General features: G+C 42.0%; 3 non-coding genes across 3 annotated transcripts; 2 read left to right on the forward strand and 1 right to left on the reverse strand.

Moving 5' to 3' along the window:
* trnaw-cca (transfer RNA tryptophan (anticodon CCA)) lies at positions 1-72 on the forward strand. The gene has a single exon. It is a non-coding gene; the product is annotated as a tRNA-Trp (tRNA).
* Positions 73-20,261: 20,189 nt separating this feature from the next.
* LOC138243588 (U1 spliceosomal RNA) lies at positions 20,262-20,426 on the reverse strand. Its single transcript, XR_011192243.1, has one exon. It is a non-coding gene; the product is annotated as a U1 spliceosomal RNA (small nuclear RNA).
* Positions 20,427-21,908: 1,482 nt separating this feature from the next.
* On the forward strand, positions 21,909-22,027 carry LOC138217767 (5S ribosomal RNA). Its single transcript, XR_011181438.1, has one exon. It is a non-coding gene; the product is annotated as a 5S ribosomal RNA (ribosomal RNA).
* Positions 22,028-22,500: the final 473 nt, after the last annotated feature.

The following is a 22,500-nucleotide window of genomic DNA, read 5'->3' on the forward strand; positions in this document are numbered from 1 at the left end:
GACCTTGTGGTGCAACGGTAGTGCGTCTGATTCCAGATCAGAAGGTTGCGTGTTCAAATCACGTTGAGGTCAGCTGATGTGTTTGCAGGTGCTGCTGGTGTCGAACCCGGAATTTACACCATGCAGTCGGGTTTTAGCTGTACACCACCTAGGTAATCCGAACGAAATAACAGAACAGTACAGAACACCCAGTCAGGAGCTTATGCAGCATTTCATCTTGAACACGACAAGAGAAAAGGCACACTGCACATCCGCGAAACATCACGTCCGACTTTAGAGACAGTGACATCAGAGAATGGAAGTTTCAAACCGCTTTTCTGTTACAGGTTCAAGCAAACCTGAAAGTTAGGGAGTGTTTGGTCACTTTTGTATGAAAAAGTGTCTGAAGCCTGTAATTATAATTTGCCCTTCTTTTAATTGTGGTTGAAATCCACTCCCATGTACCAAGACCTTACAGTATATTCATGTTTACTTAAATGACTAACTATTGGACTATTGGACATTAGTTGGTGTTTTTTTTTTTGTAACGATTTGCTATTTCATGCAGGAAAGAAAGGAACCCAGACCCAACGTTTGCTTTCAGGTGGGGTTCATTTACATAACAGACATCTATTTCTGAGGAGCCTGATTTGAATCACACAGCCCCGGTAGAAGTCGAATCGACAATCTTATAAACCGAAATCAGACGCGTTATCCATTAAACCACTAGCCCGTCACGTAAATTAATTGCACCATGGTGAGTTCAGTGCCGCTACCAGTAATACCCCACCCCCATCTTAAATTTCTAAGTGAGAAACGTGTTTTCTACATTTTTTTTTAGTTTTAAAAAATCATCATTTTTAAGCAGACAAAGCCTTTATGTGTCGCTCTGAATTTCTAATTGATTTAGAATTCCAAGACAAAAGCGTTTCGTTCCAAAGCGGCGTGAAATGATCACGTCTTTCACTCTACTTCTCTCTTGTAGTAAAGCAGATCTTGCTAGGTGAGCATTTGCTCCAGTAAATTAGGTCACTTTTCATGTTAACTCACTTCTTCTAAACACATTTCCTTGTGCATGTTTTCTCCATGAAAAAAAGACATTTTCCCTTACATGATTTCTCGTTTTGTTTCATCAAAGAGTACAGAAAGAAGAAAGAAAGGAAAAGTGTGGTAAATGAACTCTGCCGCCCTTGGGAGATGTCAAGAGCATTGGACATGAAAAGTGCCCAATAAAAGCCATTTCTCTTCATTTTTCTTACAGTCGGGGCTCCTGTTCCGTGTAAAGGAGGCAGCTTTGCTCAGCCAGCAGACTCAGGGCTTACTGAACGCAGGTGTCTCAGAGCGGTGTGTCCAAGTGGCAGTAAAAGAAGAGAGTTCTGCTGGTGTCGTGGCTTAGATGGTTAAAGCGCCTCTTTAGTAAACAGGAGATCCTGGGTTTAAATCCCAGCGGTGCCTTTCTTCCTGTCTTCTTGCATCGTTTATTGTTATAGACAACATGCTTCTGCATTAAGTTTAATGGAGGTGTTTATTTCGTTTTTGGCACAACTTGTTTTTCAAGAACTCCACACATCGCGAAAGCTAAAATGCTTGTCTTTGTTATCAGTTCAAAAGAATTACTGCCAGCTGGCAAGAAAATGACAACGATTTTTTTTTTACTTTAGCCAAAAATCTGTGAATGTGGAAAAATATGACATGTGTCAGTTTCTATGGCACACTCAGTCAGGGTGTGCTTCAGTTAAACACAACGTTCGTAGATCAAATGCACCCAGAGACACACTTCGAATTAATCCGATCTAAACATTACCTTCTCTAAATGTGATTGAGTTTCTTTGCACGTCGTTAGCCATCTTGATGTTTTTAGAGATTTTCAACTTTTGACACTAGTCAAACTACAAGTAAATAGTTGAGTACCTATGTCAATATCACCGGGAATGTGAATATAAATGTAAACATCAATATTTCTGCCTTCTCCTGAGAAACACAAGTATAGAGTCAAAACACAATAAATAATGCTAGAAAATTATTCAGTTAACACCCAGATGTGACAAAACACATTTAAGACTTACATCCCCTTTAAATATGTATTTCCTTAATATCAGTTCTCTTCCCTCCCCAGGATACCTGCAAATTCACTATATCATATTAAAAGCTGTGTGTAAGTCTTACATGTGTTCTGTCACATCTGGGTGTTAAATTAATAGATGTGTTGTGTTATTTAATATGATTTGACTCCACGCTTGTGTTTCTCGGGAGAAAGCAGAAATATTGGGGATTTGCGGCTACAGAAAATAATGTGAACTTTACAGGCAAAAGTTAGGTTACGTTAAAGAAACAAAAACTTATTGTCACCCTTTTCAACTTGATTATTTAAGACATTTGTTCGGAATAGTATATCTTCTCGTGTCTGTGGCTGTTATCCTACAATAACGGTGGTGAAATAGCAGGAATGTGCGGAAAGAATCGGAGATAGAACAGAAGACTCATCTAGTCGATAGTAAGGTTGTGTAGGACCGCACACACTTCGATGTCAGTGTTGAGTAGTGTGGTTTAAAAGCTTCTTCACGAACCAGGAAGGAGTAGAAATCTAAAGTCTTCTGATCCGTAATCAGACACGTTATCCATTGTGCCATTGGCGTTTGTATTGCATTCCTATACAGCACCACATTGAGTTCAGAGCCGCTACTAGTAATACATCGCCCCGGTCAAAAGTTTCTTCAATTAGATTCATGTGTTTTGTACGTGTGTCTAATTACTACGTCTTTCATTATGTCTGGTTTAAAATAATGTATCTTAAAAACAGAGAAAGGGTTTATGAGTCTCCCTGAAATTCACACACGAAGAATAAAAAATATCGCGTTTAAAAAGAATACAGACATGCCGGCGATAGAAAACTTAAGCGCGCGCTATCACTGAACTAAACTCCCGATCGATAAGTTTGCCGGCGGCTTTTTAATTGTGTTAGGAAGAGCAAATAGTCCACAGTGTACATTTTAAAGGTCTGAGCAAAACAATCAGACGTGAGGATTATTCAGAACAGGAGCCTCTACTTCTTTGTATACTGAGCTTTCGGGTGAACGTCAAAGTGAAAGACAAATTCGCAATTCACTTTTTGATTAAGGAACAAGAAAACACCATCCTTCAAACTGGATTCAGACCAGGGACATAAGACATACTCACTGCTTTTTCTACAGTTTTAAGAGCGAGCAACTGAGCTATCGAGAAGTCTAAAATAAACGTTTTGTCACGCGCGTAGCCCAATGTAGTGTAGTGTTCCTCTTTATTTAAATCCCAGTTCGACATCAAAATACTCACTCCCATAGTCTCGTTTAGTAGAAGAAATGGACCAGGCTTCTACTCTATAAACGTCAATAGTTCTTAAAAACATTTGAAGGGATATCAGTGCAGGTGGAAATTGACTCTTTTTCTTTATGATTTGGTTTTGATTTTGAATCGTTATATTATTAAGTTTGTGCTTTCTCTGTTTTTATCATATTGTGAACTTATTTTTTAAACAAATGCTTACAAAGGCAAACAGGGCACACAGTACAAGCTACTGTGCACTTTTGGGAGTATACGAGGTTCGATATAAAATCGCAAAAATGTAAAAGGAGAAAATACCCCAGACTGCGTGTAAAGTCCTCCTTGAGGTATGCTTTCAAAATAGCTGCACCAGGCACTTGGAGACAGATAAACATAGGTATTTAAAATTCAGGAATATGAATGGTCAATTGCTTACAGTTGGGTTTTTACGTTTCGTATTTAGCGATTTGTGTATAAATCTTTTAACAATTCATTAAAATGCTAACAATATGTAAAATAAAAACAACAGCAACGTTAAATGGCGGGGAGACGGGCAGTTTTTTTTACAATCAGATTCCAATCTCTAATGCTCTGTTTGAGAGCTGTGTGTGAGAGCTTACTGTACATAACTTTCCTTTTCTCACATTTTCTGAAAACCATTCCAAAGGGGCACCTGTCACGGACGTCCAAAGGGACTAACCATGGGGAGTAGGAGAGCGGAAAAAGACCCATATGCGTAGCGGCGAGACGGGAAAAAGGCCCGGGCTCATTAGTGCAAAGAGTTCAGGAATGCCATATAGAAACCTATGCCCTCAGGGAGCGGACGTGGGGCGCCCTGGTGCTAGGCGGGTCTCAGGACATCCAAACGTCAATGCTGAGCAACGACAGAGTGCAAGACCCGGAAATATATAGCCCAAGGGAAAGAGAGGGACAGGAAGGACAGCAGGCTGGAAACTAGGGACAGGACAGAGAAGGAGCGCCCTCTGGCTGCAGAGGGCATGACAGTACCCCCCCTTCATGCCAAGCACCCTGTCAAGATGTGAGTCGCTCTTGAATCAGAGCGGGGTGACACGGGCTTCTGTTCTGATATGGTTGTACGAGAAGCAGGAGGAATTGCTTCACTCGTATTGCTTCATGAGCTGAATCAGGAGTGAGACATTTCGTGTGTTTGTGCATATGTCAACGCCTGACCTACATCTTAAAACTAAATTAAAAACTAACATTAAGTTGTCAGAGACATTCATTTATATACAAACAAGAGACAGACAAAGTAATAATTCTTCATTAACTTGTCCTACACTGATCTATTTGAAATTGTCTGATTCAGCCTGTGCAGTTCGTGCTAATTAGAACAACGCCAGTACTGAACCCTCATCACCGAACAGACTATTTAGCACAAGTTCAGCTGCTCGCCAGCTTTGTTACGCACAGTTTTGCATTGCTATTGAGCTCAGAGCAGGAGCTGATCTTCAGACAGTACCGTGTTAAGTAGTCTGCAGCTTCGTGCAAAACAGTTCGACAGTTCATTGCAATTTAGCCAACGTGTTTTCTATAGCTTTCAGCTGCAGTTAATTTACATAAAGAAAATCTACTACTGGTTTAAAAGCAACATGAGTCAGACAGGAGTCAAACCTACAATCTTCTGATCCAAAGTCAGATGCATTATACATTACACCACTGGCCCTAACCTTATGGTGCTCAACAGCACCATAGTGACCTCAGTGCCACTACTAGTAATGCATCACCCCCATCCAAAATTTCTAAGTAAAAAAAAAACTTTTTCTATACTTGTCTGTTTAAAAATATGATATCTTTAAAAAAGACAAAGGGCTTGTGTGTCACGCAAAAGTTTTGATTCATTTCGAATGCAAAGTAAAACCATTTTCTTCCAAGAAATCATAAATTTGTCTCATCCTCCATACTATAATCCTCTCTTGTAGTAGTAAAGCATTTTGAATTCAACCGAACAATATATTAAAGGAACAAGTAATAGGTTTATTCCATGCTGAAAGAGAAGAGAGAAAACACGTTTCAGCTATGAAAACTTCTTCAGGTTTGTTTTCTCTCTTCTCTTTTCAGCATGGAATAAACCTACAATATTACTTGTTTCTTTGCAGATATGCATGCTGGAGTAGCTATCCACCTGAATATATTAAACGATTCATCTATACGATTAACATAATGTTCTCCTGAATAACTACTCAAAAGAAGCCACAGCTCAGGTGTTAGAGAGATTTGAAATCAGATCGATGGATTTAGAGTCCAGACTGCGAACCGACAGCTGACACAGGTCTTTTACAGAACCGTTCTGATTTTTTCTACTTTGTCCCCGTGACATCATTGTCCTGCTTGCAGCCGAGCCCGACACACAGTACCATCTGGTTTCTGTCGCTGGGCGCTCACCCTGTGGTCCATGTGGGTCCTAATGCCCCAGTATAATGACGGGGACACTAAACTGTAAACAGGTGCCGTCCGTCGGCTGATAAGTAAAACTGAGGTCCTGACTCTCTCTGGCCTTTAAAAATCCCAGGTCGTCTCTTGAAAGAGTAGGGGTGTAACCCCAGCATCCTGGCCCAATTTTCCAATGGCCCTTACCAGTCATGGCCTCCTAATAATCCCCATCTATGAACTGGCTTCATTACTCTGCTCTCCTCCCCACTGATTGTTGATGTGTGGTGAGCATTTTGGCACAGTATGGCTGCCGTTGCATCATCAAGGTGGGGCTGCACATTGGTGGCGGTAGTGGGATTCCCCATTACCTGTAAAGCACTTTGAGTGGAGTGTCCAGAAAAGCGCTATATAAGTGTAAGTGATGATGATAATAATAATAATTATTATTATTATTATGTAAATTGCAATAAAATATATAATATTTGTTTCAAAATCGATTAATGTAAAAACTGATAAAGCTAATGCTTTTTTCAGGGCTATATCTACTTTAAAAAAAAAGAGAAGTGAAATTTGGAGAAGATGCACCAGCGGGTGCCTTCACATCTCCAGCTTCAGTCTCGCCTGTAGCTGCGAGAAGGTTAAAAGCACACAAGTGATCTGTAGACGATGTTCGGGGAAGAGATAATTCTGTTTTCAACACAGGGAGTGAGAATGAGCTCAGTCCGGCTCCCAGCAGAATCCATTCTGGTTTGGTTACTGTTAGACTGTGCGTCTGAGGCTCTTTGGATCGCAATGTGAAAAAAAAACAATTGCTTACATCGAGAGGAAGGGAAGATATCATGTTTAAAAAATCAGAACCGAAGATTTGGATCTGGGGCCTCATACTTATCAAGTTATTAAAATAACAGTTATTAAAATATTAGATTGTGTTTCTGCAACATTTCGTGCACACTACGCCATTTTTATCTAAAAATAAAACAACAGCCACAACAAGGGCTTTACACGCAGTCTGGGGTATTTTCCCCTTTTAGATTTTTGCCACTTTATATCGAATCTGTTATACTCCCAAAAATGCACAGTAGATTGTACTTAATAAAAATGTACAATTCACCGCTGGTATAAACAGATGTGTGCCGTGTCTGCCTTTGTAAGCATTTGTTTAAAAAATAAGTCCACAATACGATAAAAACACAGAAAGCACAAAGTTAATAATACAACGATACAAAATCAATACCAAATCATAAAGCCAATTAAGTACAGATGCAGCCATTCAAAATGCGCGGTAAAAACCCGCGGTACAGTAACCTACCCACAAGCCACCGCAGGGCACCGGAGGGCACCGCGGTAAGTGATTGGCTGGCCAAAATGACCGACAGGGGCACTCGTGGTGCATTGGTTGGTAGTGCAAAGATTTAATCATTTAATGTCTTTACTGTGCACATTTTAATCCGCTTAGTTTTGAATATTTATATGGATTTTACCACTAAAGGGAAATTTTAGTAGCTGAGCATAAAAAGAAGAGGAGCATAACGCATCTGAAGGTCATGAACGATATTAATTTAGGAACATAAACATTACTGTATGTATGTAAACTGTACTGTGTATGGCTGGTCTTGGTAGTTGAAAGAAAAAATACACACCAGTTTTCCATTTCTCCCTAAACATTTTAAGCATGAAAGTTTTATGAAACGGTACCCAAATATGCGATTGCTGTATGGAATGAATTTTAATTTAAAAAAATTATTTAACACGAACATAAAGCTGTTTACATCTTCCGCCTGAGAACAGTCACCCGTTGCTACCCAACGCAGAAACACAGCCACTAACTAGCAAAGAGAGGACATTAGCTACCCAATATGATAAAGAAATAAATGATTATTTTGTTTATTTCTTTTGCACATTTATTTGAACATTTCCATCGATTGTACAAGCACTTGGAAACTGTCCAATCCCTAGTTCATCAGGCATTTTACTGGTCTGGCGCCGGTCTGTGTCTTCCAGGATATAATGCCAGCGAACTCTTGTTTTTATGTCCACTATAACAGACAATCTCCTTTGCTTTTAACCGAGCGTTTAATAATTTCCTAAAATGAAAATGATTTACTTTATTTCCCTCATGGGATCAATAAAAGTATCTATCATCTGTCTAAACTATGGGACAGAATTCTGGGGTCTCCCCATACCAGAGATTATGGTAGGGCTTCAGAATGGTGATTGGCTGACACCATCTGACACCCCTCTGATTGGAGAAAAAAAGACGTGCTGGTTTGCTATACATACTGTACCAGGAAGAGGATTTCTTTCTATTCAAAACGTGTATTTTAAAAGTTTAAGAAGTAAAAACCTTACAGCGTACACAGATTTCTAAACTGATCAGGATCGTTATCTTTGTCTTATGCATAATAATGTTCACCGCTCTGTCCAGCAAATTAATAATAAACTTTATTTTATATAGCGTTTTAAACGAATAAGTAATTAGATTGCTCATAAACCTAATCACTTGCTTTTTCTTTTTATTTAGGCTCAGATTTCAACTATAGATCGTATTATTAATAACCATAATAACAACCAACCAACAAAAACAACCATATAAACATAATACCAACCAAAAACATAGATAACAACCACAATACAAAATCAAATATATCAAACAATTTTACTCTCGCAAATTCCTCAAATTATCATAATCCCGCCCCTTATGCAAAACCAAACCTTCCTCCCATCCCAGTTTATCCTGTTTATCATAAACAAAATCCACCTCAATTTTCAACATAAAGCATTACACAAAATCAATACCTCAACACTCCATACTCAACAACGATAATTCACAAACAGCCAGAACATGTAACTACACATTCCCAAACAGACCAAATTCCCATAGCCCCGCCCCTTATGCAAAACCAACATCCCTCCCCTGTTCTCTCTCTCCCCTGGCGGTTGTAATTGTTTTTATTTTCAAATAAATTTTAGCAAAGTCATGTATTTTAAAAATCTTAAGATTTTTATATTTATGTCTTTATTTAGTGGTTTCATTAGTGACAAAGGCTAAACTTTCTTGGAAAAATGTCTTTTATGTAAACCATGTTTGCTATTAATTCATTCAGGGCTAAAATATGTTCATTGTCTTCTAATGAAAGAAGGGTTCCTTTCGCCGTAGTCGGGTTGAAATTAGAGGCTTGCCACGCCCGGACTGTTACACCAACGCATTAGCATGTTAAAGCGATTTCATTGAGGAGCCTAGCCTTTAACTAGTAAGTACTGTACTTACTGGGTTTTTGAGGGGGGGGAGGTGTCTTTCGCTGGAAATCTCGCCTCCTACTTTGAAAATACCCGTGAAACCGGTTCAGTTCGTCACAGCCAGCACTCCTGCAGAGAGGGGGGTTGTACTTGCAGTGTATACAGTACACGCGTTATGCTCTTCGTTAATGTCTAAGCCGGAACATATCATTATATCTCATTTTGTATTTCTTAAAAAAAAAACGTTTTCCCAGCCTAACAGTATTGTTTTTAACCTGTAAAGCGCTTTGAGGAGCCACCTTTAAAGGCGCCATATACAATAAAGTTCATTATTATTACTATTGTAAATTTGCTGGACAGAGAGGTGAACATTATTACACAGAAGACAAAGATAGCGATTTACGTTGCATTGTGTATCGTGCTGCTTTAATACAGTTTTAAATAATTAAAAGTCTAAACAGTATCAGCTTTATTTATGGGTTTTAAATAAAGGTGATTTAAACGCGATTTAAATCAATATAAATGTTTATATTGTAACGCATAGGTGACTATTCATTGTTATTAAAATGACTTAAATTCGATCATGTTGTGGTATTTAGAAATATACATTTGTTTGGTGTGAGTGAAGTTTTATTTAATCTCTGAGCCATACTGATTCTTCTGGAAGTCAGTTTCCACCAGGGAGTAAAAAAAAAAACACACTATGGTATTCTCTCCAATGCAGTGCAGTTAAAAACATACCTCTGATGCTGCTCCTAAATGAATATCGTTTATGACCATCAGAAGCTTTATGCTCCTTTTCTTTTTTCCAGTGGATTGAACAGGGAGAGGCATTTCATGATGTACTTTTCACTGATGAAACAACAGTGGCTCTGGAACAGTTTTCAACCATGTCGTTTTATAAAAAGGGGAGATATGTACACGTTACTGAAGCTAAAAGTTTAGCCTTTGTCACTAATGTAACCACTAAATAAAGACATATAGAAATCCCTACGTTACAGACTATATATGGCTGGTATTGGTAGTTTAAAGAAAAAATACACACCAGTATTCCACTTTCTCCCTAAACATTTTAAGCATCAGTCTTACATGTGGTTATTTCGGAAACGTTTGTACGTGCTCCTTCTGACCATGTTACTGTTTACTGTTACTGACCATATTAAGTTTATGTGCCTGTGGGCACTTTTCCTGTCCGTGGGGGGTGGACCGTCTTTCATTAGAAGGTTAGTCTGTTCTACTCTGAGAATGTAGAGGGGGTGGAAAGTGCCCGCGGTCATTTAATTAGTATTAAAATTCGCACTGATTCCCTTGTGAAGATACGGACATAGGAATATTCGTGCGTGGTCAAAAAATGGCATAAAAATGACAAAGTGAAGGCTGTGAAAACATTCACAATGTACTTTATACACAAAGCAAATATACCCCCCCCCCCTCTCTCAATTCAATTCAAGCTGCTTTATTAGCATGACAGATGGGTACAATCAGTGTTGGGTATTTACTTTGCTTTGAGATGCCACTTTTAAAGGTGATATATAAAATCAAGGCTTTACTTGCTTTAACTCCGCAAGTCTAAGTTCTTGTGTCTGTCCTATTCGAACCCGAAAGTATTACAATATGTATCTTTATAGCAGGTGGTGTACAGCTTTTTAGTATAGATTACACTTTTCTAAAATGTATTTAAAAAATAAAAACGATTACAATCTAATCTTTCCACGTTTGATCCCAAAATAAATCTAAACGGGGAGAAAGCTATGCTGAAAGTTTATTAAGATACTTAGAAGACAAAGATATCAATTTATGTTGCATTTGTCTGATTGTGAATCAAAAAACACATATATTTAAACCCGCATTTGCGATTTAAATCAAAACGTTATTTAAATCAATATAAATTTTTATATTGTAACGCCTAGGTGACTATTCATTGTTATTAAAATGACTTAAATTCGATCATGTTGTGATATTTAGAAATATAAATTTATTTGGTGCGAGTGAGGTTTTATTTAATCTCTGACTCAGTGATGGCCTGGTATGGTGAGGTGCGCTGGCAGCTATGTGGTGTTACGCAGTGGTGGCCTGACACGGTGAGGTGCCCTGGCAGCTCTATGATGCAGTGGTGGCCTGGCATGGTGAGGTGCGCTGGCAGCTGTGTGATGCAGTGGTGGTCGGGTATGTAGAGGTGCACTGGCAGCTGTGTGTTGTGACGCAGTGGTGGCCTGGCACGGTGAGGTTCGCTGGCATATAATGAATATATTTCCATGGATATAATACAACTGTTATTATTGATCACCGAATTATTGTACTTGACATGACTTCATTCAGCCTTTCCTGAACGTCTATGACAGGCAGAGAGAGTGCTGTTTCTGGTGCGATCTTTTGCAGCTGACATTTCACTGTTTTAAACGAACAAGAAATTAGATTGCTCATAAATCACTTATTCTATATAAACACAGCGTAATTGCCCTCCGAAAATCCTCTTTTTCTTGTTCGTTTTAGAGACCTTGATCGAAACTGATTTTAGATGTCAGAAAGGATTTATTTTCTCTGTATTTCCTACATTGCTTTGTCGAGATTTTAACTTTATATCTAACTTTATATCTAGGCTCAGATTTCAACTATAAATCGTACAGTGATTAATAGCAGTAAATACTGATGTTTTGCGCCCTACTACCACAAAAATATATGTTTAAAAAAATGTCATGTTCCCATAAAAAAGTCATGCCTTGGAGTATAGACCCCCAAAGGAATGCCATAGACTCAAACTGCAAAATAAACACATATAGAAAGAAAGTATTTGTATTGTAATTGCAAATCCTGGTACTGTATGAGTGATTGATATGACTTTCCTCATTACAAATCTCTTATTAGAATTTAAATTTCTCTGTAACTCCAGGTCAGAACAGAGAAAATGTAACTGCCTTAAGGAGTTTACGATTATGAAAAATAGAAGGATAAGCATGATACGTATGTCTTCTGTCATTTTCTAAGTCATGTTACTGAGCACCAAATCTTATTGAGAATATGAATCCATTTAAGGTTTATACCATTAAAGTAACGGTTTATTCCATGCTGAAAATGTTTGTACCAGACTTTTTTGAGGCCTGTTTAATTGTGTCTGAAGTCTGATGTTGTAAATTTTATTGTTAAAAAGATCCATGAAAATGTCACTACTAAAGTTAGCTGGTACTGTTGGTATTGTAAGTGGCAAGTAGAGCTCATATTTTAAATTTTGTGTAGTTGCTAGCGTTGAACTGTGTGTTGGATGCACATGAATTGAAGGAATGGGCAAACATAGCTGATGCGGATCCACAGAGCCAGCATATTAAGATGTTTATAATTAGAGGCAATTTGTTTAAATAACTAGGTATGGATACTGATGTGCAAGAGAGGTGGAAAGGCTGTTTCCTTAAGCCAGCACTATAAAATATTTTATTCTCAGTGAGATGCTGCCATTTCATAGTGGGTTTCTAACACCGTGTATAGTTCCATCAGCACAGTGCCTTTACTTCCATTTCTAATCTCTTTATCCAGTACAGAGGATTTGGAGCCTATCCCAGTAAGCAACGGACACAAGGCAGAATACACCCTGGACATAGCGCCAGTCCATCACAGGACAGACAGACACAAACACACACACACCAGGGCCAGTTTTCCCATAAACCAATTAACTTACCAGTATGTTTTGGAGTGCGAGAGGGAGTCATATCACACATATGGAGAAAAACCAGAGAGAACATGTAAACCCCACACACACAGGATGGCAGGAATTGAACCTAGGACCCCAGTGCTGCAAGATAGCAATGCTAACCACTTTGCCACCATTATAAATGGATGGATATCTTAGTTATCTTTCTAGTTCACAGGTTTGCATGCATAATTTAATTTTGAAAGCCACTGAGACATCAGGTACTACTGTTGTATTTATGAAAAAGAAACAAAACAAAAAACATACTAACAACTGTGCCATCCTACTCCTTAGTTAATACATTTTATTATTCATAAACAGTTAACATTGTTAGCAAAATATTTAAAATTATATTTAACCCTATTTTTTCTTTAGTTTTGTATTTAACTTATTATATGATAGTCAGACTTAATGTATATTTGAACAATGAAAATATATTTTTACAAGATTTTACATTAAGCACTTAAAATTAATATGGTTAATAATAGTAAACTGTAACATGCTGTAACAAGATCGGTTAAACTGCGAAGAAAATGCTTTCAGAGAAAATGCTTTCAGAGAAAATGTTTCAGGTGTGAAGAACATAGATCTCCAATGCAATTTCAACCAAAGCTGTTCCCACACACCCTGCCCCCACTACCATTAGAATATACACAAACATTTTAGCGTTTCATTCTGAGCAGAAGACCCTCACACCTGAAGAGTGCTGGCTGTGACGAATTAAACCGGTTTTACAGGTTTCAATCACAGACCATGGATTTTTAGAAACATCCCATCAGTGACATCACTGAAGTCAACTCCTAGGTACTGTAACTGTCGTGTGGGTAGTTTCACAAGAATCAGACAAAGGTTTAAGCATCGCTTGTTCTAGATAAAACTGCAAAAAAAAAAACAACAACCAATAATGTACTTCTTTGCGTCTCTGTTTGCCCAAATCATATATTCACAACGTGAAATCTAGAAAATAATATTACGTAACCAAAATCCGCAATATGGAAACAGAACCTGTGTAATTGTTGATAGATGATGTACTCGTAACATTTTTTCAAGACGAACTACAACATTTAAAAAATGACTTGTATGTACTTGATATCTCTAATCAATCCACGGGTCCCAGCACAAAACGAAACTAAAACGCATACCGTTTCGCGCTTCTTATTAGTTGCTCAAAAGTAATTTGATCGTATGAAATGCATAATATAAACCTAGAAACATATACGTGAGCAGTACTTAAGCACTGTAGTATCGGTGTTAAGACATACCTCTCAAATACTGTAAATCAAGTTAAAAATATCTCAAGACCGATTCTGGTCATAATGAAACCATGTTTCGTGTATGTTTTCTTTAAAGTACTGAGACCAGCCATATACTGTATGTTTATGTTCCAAAATTAATATCGTTTATGGCCTTCACACGCGTTGCAGTATGCTCCTATTCTTTTTATGCTCAGCTACTAAGATTTCCCTTCAGTGGTAAAATTAGATATGAATATTCAATACTTAAACGGGCACAGTTAAGACATTAAATATACATATACATACTGTATACAGTACAGTTTTCATACAGTAATATGTTTATGTTCCTAAATCAATCTCTTTTATGAGCATGTGAAAGGCATGGTGAATCGATTCTCAAAAATTACTGTACTTTGCATGATTGGAAACAAATGCGTGATTGCGAAATGCTGTGGTGTTACTTTTACAAAGACGGTCAATGAAAAAAAGAATGTTGACCAGGGCAATACTTTGAGTTTACACTTACAGCTTGTCCAAAGTCATTCATTATTAATACTATTAGTAATATCTTCGTTAAAGACTTTGATGGCCACAGCTCAAACATGAGAGGTTGAGCTTTATTAGCTCCACCTTGCCGAAATTCCGGATACTATTATTTTGCTTGTCATATTATAGGAGAATTTACGGTAACTAGCAGTATTTACCGGTAACTCACGGTATTTACCGGTAACTTGCGGTAGACTGCGTACAGCGTACCGGAAAATAATGCGGTATCGCCCACGCATTTTGAATGGCTGCATCTGTATGTCCCCCAGCTCTGAGCCCATTGGGCCTGCTGGTGTGACCAGAGCTGCAGCGTCGCCATGCTGGTGGGGGTCAGTTCGGCTTTTCTGTTGGAATGAACAGGGGGGTTACATGATGGTGCTGTCTGTGGTCTGGCTGTCCTGCTGGTCTGGATGAGGGGTGCGTAGTGTGGTGCAGGTTCTTGTCCCATCCTGCTCTTGGTCCAGGTTGGAGGGTTGCACCGATTCTGAGTCTTGTTAGCTGGTATGGATGGGTTTGGGGGTGTTGATACCAGAGTGGTCCGAGGGGGGTGCAGGTGTCTCGGGGGCATTCTTGTTTTTCTGTGAGTTCAGGTTGATTCTGTTGGTTTTGCCACGAATCTCCCTCACGCAGGCAAGTGCTCCCGCATTCCTACGAGCTCTCCCCGTACCAAACGTGCACGTGTCAATCAGGCCTCTGCTTAAACCTTCATCTGCCCCCCGGTCATTGCTCACGATTGAGATTCTCTCCCGGAGCTTACGTACTAACTACACCTTTGCCTTACTACGACTTCTCCCCTGGACCTCGACCCCGCTTTAGCCACTCGATTTTGTACCTTCGCCTGTTTTACGCTTTCTCGGATCCTGACCCCAGCCTGACTTTTCGTTTACGCCTCTGCCTTCTGAATCCACACCGACGCAACTTCTACGCCTTCCCGGACTCCGACCCCTGCCAGTCCCTCGACTACACTTTCGCCTGTCGATTCTGTGCCTACGCCTGTGCTACGTGTGGAAGACCGAGTCAAAAGGTCAGGACAGTGACTATGCGTGGGAAAGGTTTTCTGTTCGCACCTAAGACCACTGTCTTAGGTGCAAACTAAAGCCTGTGATTCCTCACACCCATTCAACCAGAGAAAATTGAAACAGATTGTAGGATGCCAAATGGCACCCCCCTGTCCTGTTTGTTTGACTTCTGACACTGCCCCTTTCCCTGTATGTTCCTTTGATATGTTAAAGTATTGCCTACTTTTAATGTATAAAAAAGGACAGTATAACTTCAGTCCAGTGAACATGTCTTGAGTGCTAGGGGAAACCCTTTCTCTGTGATATGCTCCCCTTCAGCTGATTGTATTAAAGATCTCTGTTGACAATCTCCCAACCTGAGTGAAGACTGAGTTTTCTTCGACATACGCCTTCCCGGACTCGGACCCCTGCCTGTTTACTCCGACTATGCCTGCGTCTCGCGCCAACCCTACCAAGGGCACCGCATTGGATCCCTATCCTCAGCAGTCAGCCCCTGCGTGACAGGTTCTGAGTGTCTTGGTTACATCCGTTTGTGTGTATAGATGAAAAAGCTATTGAAGAGCACCCCGACACCCCCCACCCATCTCGGTGGAAGTTGCCATGTTCAAAAAATCCTAAAAAGATAATTAAAGTTTCACACAACAAAGCATGACTGTGAAAGGTCAGGAGGCCTGCCTAATGGTTGTGCTGGCCCCACTAGCACCTCTTCCAGAAGCAACCTTAGTTTTTCCCAGGAGGTCTCCCATCCAGGTACTGACCAGGCTCACACCTGCTTCAGTACTGAAGGCTGCTGATTATGGCCAGCAGCCATATCACCCTGCAACTCACAACTGGCAACCCACTGAGGCTAAGCAGGTGTGAGCCTGGTCAGTACCTGGATGGTAGACCTCCCGGGAAAAACTAAGGTTCCTTAGTTCCTTAGTGGGGCCAGCAGGGGGCGCTCACCCTGTGGTCCATGTGGGTCCTAATGCCCCAGTATAGTGATACTGACAATATCCCCAAATTTCCCCATTGGCCCTTACCAATCATGGCCTCCTAATAATTCCCCTCTTTGAATTGGCTACATTTCTCTTCTCTCCTCCTCACTGATAGTGGTGAGTGTTCTGGTGCACTATGGCTGCCGTCGCATCATCCAGGTGGATGCTGCACATTGGTGGTGGTGGAGGGGAGTCCCCATTACCTGTAAAGTGCTTTGAGTGGAGTGTCCAGAAAAGCGCTATATAAGTGTAAGCAATTATTATTATTATTATTAATGAGCACAACACTTGATTACAGTAAAAAAATCATTAAAAAATAAAGAAATGTTCCACATCTCAAAGCAAGGTTGTATAAGGTTAGGGGAGCTGTCTGATGTGTAAAACACCTGTTTGCAGCACTGTGGCTGTTGTGCTTGAAGAGCTATTGACTCGTGAATAGCACCCTCCTATCACCATGTACGGCCTGTCTAATGGTGCCATATTGAAAACATCATAATAAAATAAAGAAAAGGGACACAGCCACAGCAAGATTGTATAAGGTTAGGGGGCCTGTCTGGTGTGTAAAACACCTGGTTGCAGCACTGTGGCTGTTGTGCTTGAAGAGCTATTGACTCGTGAATAGCACCCTCCTATCACCATGTACCGCCTGTCTAATGGTGCCATATTGAAAACATCATAAAAAAATAAAGAAAGGGGTCACAGCCACAGCAAGGTTGTATGAGGTTAGGGGGCCTGTCTGGTGTGTAAAACATATGGTTTCAGCAGTGTGGCTGTTGTATTTGAATTGCTATTGTAGCGGCAATGCTTGTTAATAAGACAGAATTAAGTGTTGGTATGCTGTCCTAAAGGAGGCCCCATCTCACCCTCCATCTCTGTGGTGCAGCCACAGAGAAAGTATTCATGCAGGCTGATTTAAGATGTTTTGTTTTGATAAGGAACAAGCTCCCAGACAGGGATGCACTTAGCTAAGCCTGGCTATCATGATCAATGGTCATTCATTGGCGCCTATCAGTCTAGGGAGTGCCGAATGGACATCTGGACTGCATTCCTAAGTGTCAAGAGTAAGTGACTTATATCTCATCTTGACCAACCAATCAGGGACTGGCAGGGCGTGGTAAAACCATGTGGGTCTCCAATGCCCGCCAAACTCTCAACCAATCAGCACACATCTGGGTCTTGGTCAAAAAGGGAGCGCAAGCTCAGATCTGGGCTCTCCTTGGCCATTTTCGCGCATCCTCAGAGACAATCACGTGACAACTGCTGTTGTCTGCAAAAGGACTTGGACTTTGTTCTAAGCGCGAGGCCTAGGATCCCGTACGTACTCAGAATTCTACCAACGTGAATGCTCCGCTTGCTCAACGGCAGCCTACAGTTGGACCCTCGTCGACAACCTGAATAGCTTATTCAGAAGCAGCGCTGGACCGGGAACGAACCAGCTTCTTCCCAGGCAAAAGAGTGACTTGTGAGGACTCGCGGTCACATCTGTGCATAGAGACTTTCTACTAGCCAGCCGGACTGCTGGTAGATCCCCTCGGAGCAACGACTGCCCTGCGCGCCGCAGTCAGATTCCTCCCCCCGTCCTACTCCGAGCTGCACCTTGACTGGTTGGCCGGTAGCCAGAGAACGCCGACACAACGCCCATTGGACAACAGCTGCAACAGAGGCTGCAACAGAGCCTGTCAGCTGGTTTGGTGTTCGTGCCGGGAGATTCCAAAACCATACACAGTGGATAAGTAAACCCCATGTTCTACATTGCGGCTCGAGAATTCAATTGTACCTCAACACAAGTTGTTATCAATTTAATTCATGAGTAATGTATTTACTTCCGAGTTTAGAGTAACAGTGGGTAATAACACTGATTAGCGATTTGGTAACCGAACGATATATATTGACATATATTCTCTGTTGTGTATCTCTTTGTGTTTGCATCTCTTCGATATTATATACCTTGTATATTGATAACCCTCACAGTAAGGTCTGCCACTCGTATCCTGGCAGACTAGTATATGTTTGGTGCACAGTTTATATTAATAAATGTATCCCGTGTATTGAACCCGCGTGTGTGCGTTGTTAGTTGTTCTGACGATTGATTTTCTAAAAGCCCCAACGAACAACCTCGTGATTACTGCTACAATTAATAATTGTCTCAGTAAGCCCATCAAACCACTACAACATTCAGGTACATTCAGCTCCGGCGGGAACAAGTCATTTGTCGGTCTTTTCAAGTGCTGGGAGCCGAGTAATCCTTTGCTTGTATCGTTTCTCCCCGGTGACTAGATCTCAACCTGCGACTCTCGACTGGGCTCACCCATGGCAGCCCAGCAGGTGTGAGCCTAGCCGGCACCCGGATGGGAGATTCACCCCGGAAAAGCTCAGGTTGCTGCTGCTCCTGCAAGAGGTGTGACTGGGAGTAGGGAGCGCTCACCCTGCGGTCTGTGTGGCTTTCCTGATGGCGACACTCTGCTGCACAAACAGGCGCCGTCCTTCGGGGGAGGCATAAAACCGAGGTCCCGACCCTCCTTGGCCATTAAGAAATCCCAGGGCGTCTCTCAAAAAGAGACGCCGGGGGTGTCACTCTGGTGTTAGTGTTCCCCTTTACCAATCAGTCGGGGTCTCCTCCTAATCCCCGTCTCATATGTAACAATCAATGACGAGGCCCCCCTGTCCCGCGATATTGTACTTGTCTCCTGGCCGCTGGCTGGCGCCGTGAGATTTAGTACTCGCGCAAGAGACCGGGGGCAGAGCGCGAACGCGGTCCCCCGCCCCCCACAAAGTGTGCGCTCCAGGTTCCCTCTCGGGGCTCTGCAACACAGCGGAAAGGCAGCGAGAAGGAGCCTCTCGCTCTGACGCCGCAAGGCCACAAGAGGGCGGAGGCGCCGCGCGCCCGGCCGACGTGTTGGACTGGTGCGCTTTATGTGCTGAAATAAACACGCGACAGCCCAGAAATGTTTTGAGTGCTGTGCACTGGAGGTTTTTGTCTTGTGAAGACTTGCCTTGTGCTCCTCCGAGCAGTTTGTTTGTTCTCCTCCAGTGCGGGACAAGCCAACACAAGGGAGCACATTCGCCAACATCCAGGTACGCAATGCGATTTGGAAAGAGGCTCCTTTCCAAAGAGTTGCACAAGAACGATCCTTCAGTCCAACTCGGGGGGCACAGAGCCCCAGCCACACACAGCTTCAAGTAGCGAGTTAGGCGCCACGACTTTCGCTTGCGGCCACACCACCCTGAATGTTAGTACTTGGATGGGAGACTTCCTGGGAATACCAGGTGCTGCAAGCTTTCTCGGCCAGCAGGTGTCACCGTTGGTGCCGTAGGCTTTGGGAGGAAAACCTGGAGGATGGAAAGGTGATCTATAGCCTCATCTCTAGAGATGTTTTGTTGCTATGGCATGTGTGTGACCCATATAAAAAAAAAACGTTTGTTAAACGAATATCGAAGCTGCCTCTAAATCTGCAAATAAAGATGAGTCGATAAACCACTTGTTTATCGTATAACTATACATATATTCATTTATTACTGATTTCATTCATTGAGCACGGATACAATAGAGGTACAGCCATTCACTGTTTGACATGTCTGCACTGGTACAGAACCTAGCAATCAGAAAACGGGTGAAACTGTCTTGAGAATTAGCATACAGTACCGAGGCCCCCATGACCAAATAAAGGCTAACCTCGATAATCAGCCTAAATAATGCAGACTACAGCAAAACGACTGACTTTGAAAAGGGAATGAATGTCCGGAAGGAGTAGTGTAACCAGCTTGAAATGCTTCTCCAGACCTCTAACTAAAAGAAACCGGGAACCAGCAGTGGCATCGACTCCTTTCGAACTGGGATCCTATCGCAGCACGTGGTGTCGTAACTCTTCCGTATCCGATATTGGACCAAGCACATCAGGGGAGAGCGCGAACGCAGTCCCCCACTACCAGAAATAATGCAGTCGAGATTCCCACATTTGGGGAATTCGCAGGGGTCAGCACAGCCGGAGTGCAATGGCCGAGCCTCGCCCTGGGTGAATCGATTTTTTAAGAACTTTATTTTCTTTTCACAAAAAAATACAGGACATCACAAATTAGAAAGCTTTACATTAATATACATACTTAAAACAGTATATATGATCACATCTCATTACATTTTGACACGGTACCAGTTACATAGCAACAATTTCTTTTTTTCTGGTGTAAATCACATTCTTTACTTAAACATGATAATGTTTTTCACAGTTTCTTGAGATATTGACCTATGCTCTCTATTTCCCACAGATTTTCTGCTTCCTCCCTCCTTTCTCTCCACAGATCTCTGAGGTAATAGTTCTCTTGGGTGATGAACAGGGCCAGGCTACCTGCTGCCTTGACTGGGACCTCGATGCCTTTGAACAGCCCCATGTTCCTCACTCTCCACAGGGCGTCTTTCCCACTGTTCACCATGGCCCAGATCCTGTCAAACAAGTCAGGAGGAAGTTTGACAGGAGAGATGCCGTTGTAGCGGCAATGCTTGTTAATAAGACAGAATTAAGCGGTGGTATGCTGTCCTAAATGAGGCCCCATCTCACCTTCCATCTCTGTGGTGCAGCCACAGAGAAAGTATTCATGCAGGCTGATTTAAGATGTTTTCTTTTGATAAGGGACAGCTCCCAGATGGGGATGCACTTAGCTAAGCCTGGCTATCATGATCAATGGTCATCCATTGGCGCCTATCTGTCTAGGGAGTGCCAAATGGACATCTGGACTGCATTCCAAAGTGTTAAGAGTAAGTGACTCATATCTCACGCAGGGCGTGGTAATACCACGTGGGTCTCCAATGCCCGCCAAACTCTCAACCAATCAGCACACACCTGTGTCTTGGTCAAAAAGTGAGCGCAAGCTCAGATCGGGGCTCTCCTTGGCCATTGTCGCACATCCTCAGAGACAATCATGTGACAACTGCTGTTGTCTGCAAAGGGACTTGGACTTTGTTATAAGCGCAAGGCCGAGGATCCCGTACGTACTCAGAATTCAGAAAGCTTTTAAGCGCAGGAGGCGCCCTATCCCCGCTCGCTCGCTCACTCCCCTGTTCACACGTGCAGTGCGGCTTGTCCGTCTGTTTATTTGTCAGCTTTGGCGAGACAAGGGTGCTTGTGTATTAGCGTGAGCGTTTTTTATTCTGATCAGGAACAGTTTTACAAGTCCGCAAAGGATCGAGGAAAGGTTTATCGCCAGCTGAAAAGAGACACAGCGCTTCGGCTGTGGAGACTTGTTCGGCTGGCGTTCGGAGAGTCGCGTTTTTCAGAATTGTATTGAGATCGTTTTCCACAGAGCTCAGATGTCAAAGCACAGCAGCAGCTCTCCACAGCATTCCTCTATAGCGCCCTTTCTCCCGCAGCTCCGTCCTCATTGGAAGGAAGCAAGAGTGAAAGGCTGAAGTGAAAAAGAGCGGGGACGAAGGCAGTGAAGAGAGAGAACGTGGGAAGAAGAGAAAAACGCAAGGGAAAAAAAGCAGCGTCGTAAAAGAGGTGACGGAGCTGTCCTCTCAATAAGAAGGGTGCCAGCGAGCCTTGCTCTCGCTTACGGCCACACCCCCTTGAGCACGCCTGATCTCGTCTGATCTCAGAAGCTAAACAGGGGTGGGCCTGGTTAGTACTTGGATGGGAGACCGCCTGGGAATACCAGGTGCTGTAAGCTTTTAAGCGCAGGAGGCGCCCTATCCCCGCTCGCTCGCTCATTCCCCTGTTCACACGTGCAGTGCGGCTTGTCCGTCTGTTTATTTGTCAGCTTTGGCGAGACACCGGTGCTTGTGTATTAGCGTGAGCGTTTTTTATTCTGATCAGGAACAGTTTTACAAGTCCGCAAAGGATCGAGGAAAGGTTTATCGCCAGCTGAAAAGAGACACAGCGCTTCGGCTGTGGAGACTTGTTCGGCTGGCGTTCGGAGAGTCGCGTTTTTCAGAATTGTATTGAGATCGTTTTCCACAGAGCTCAGATGTCAAAGCACAGCAGCAGCTCTCCACAGCGATCCTCTATAGCGCCCTTTCTCCCGCAGCTCCGTCCTCATTGGAAGGAAGCAAGAGTGAAAGGCTGAAGTGAAATAGAGCGGGGACGAAGGCAGTGAAGAGAGAGAACGTGGGAAGAAGAGAAAAACGCAAGGGAAAAAAAGCA

This window comes from Lepisosteus oculatus, chromosome 14 (assembly GCF_040954835.1).
Source record: "Lepisosteus oculatus isolate fLepOcu1 chromosome 14, fLepOcu1.hap2, whole genome shotgun sequence".
Classification (NCBI taxonomy): Eukaryota; Metazoa; Chordata; class Actinopteri; order Semionotiformes; family Lepisosteidae; genus Lepisosteus; species Lepisosteus oculatus.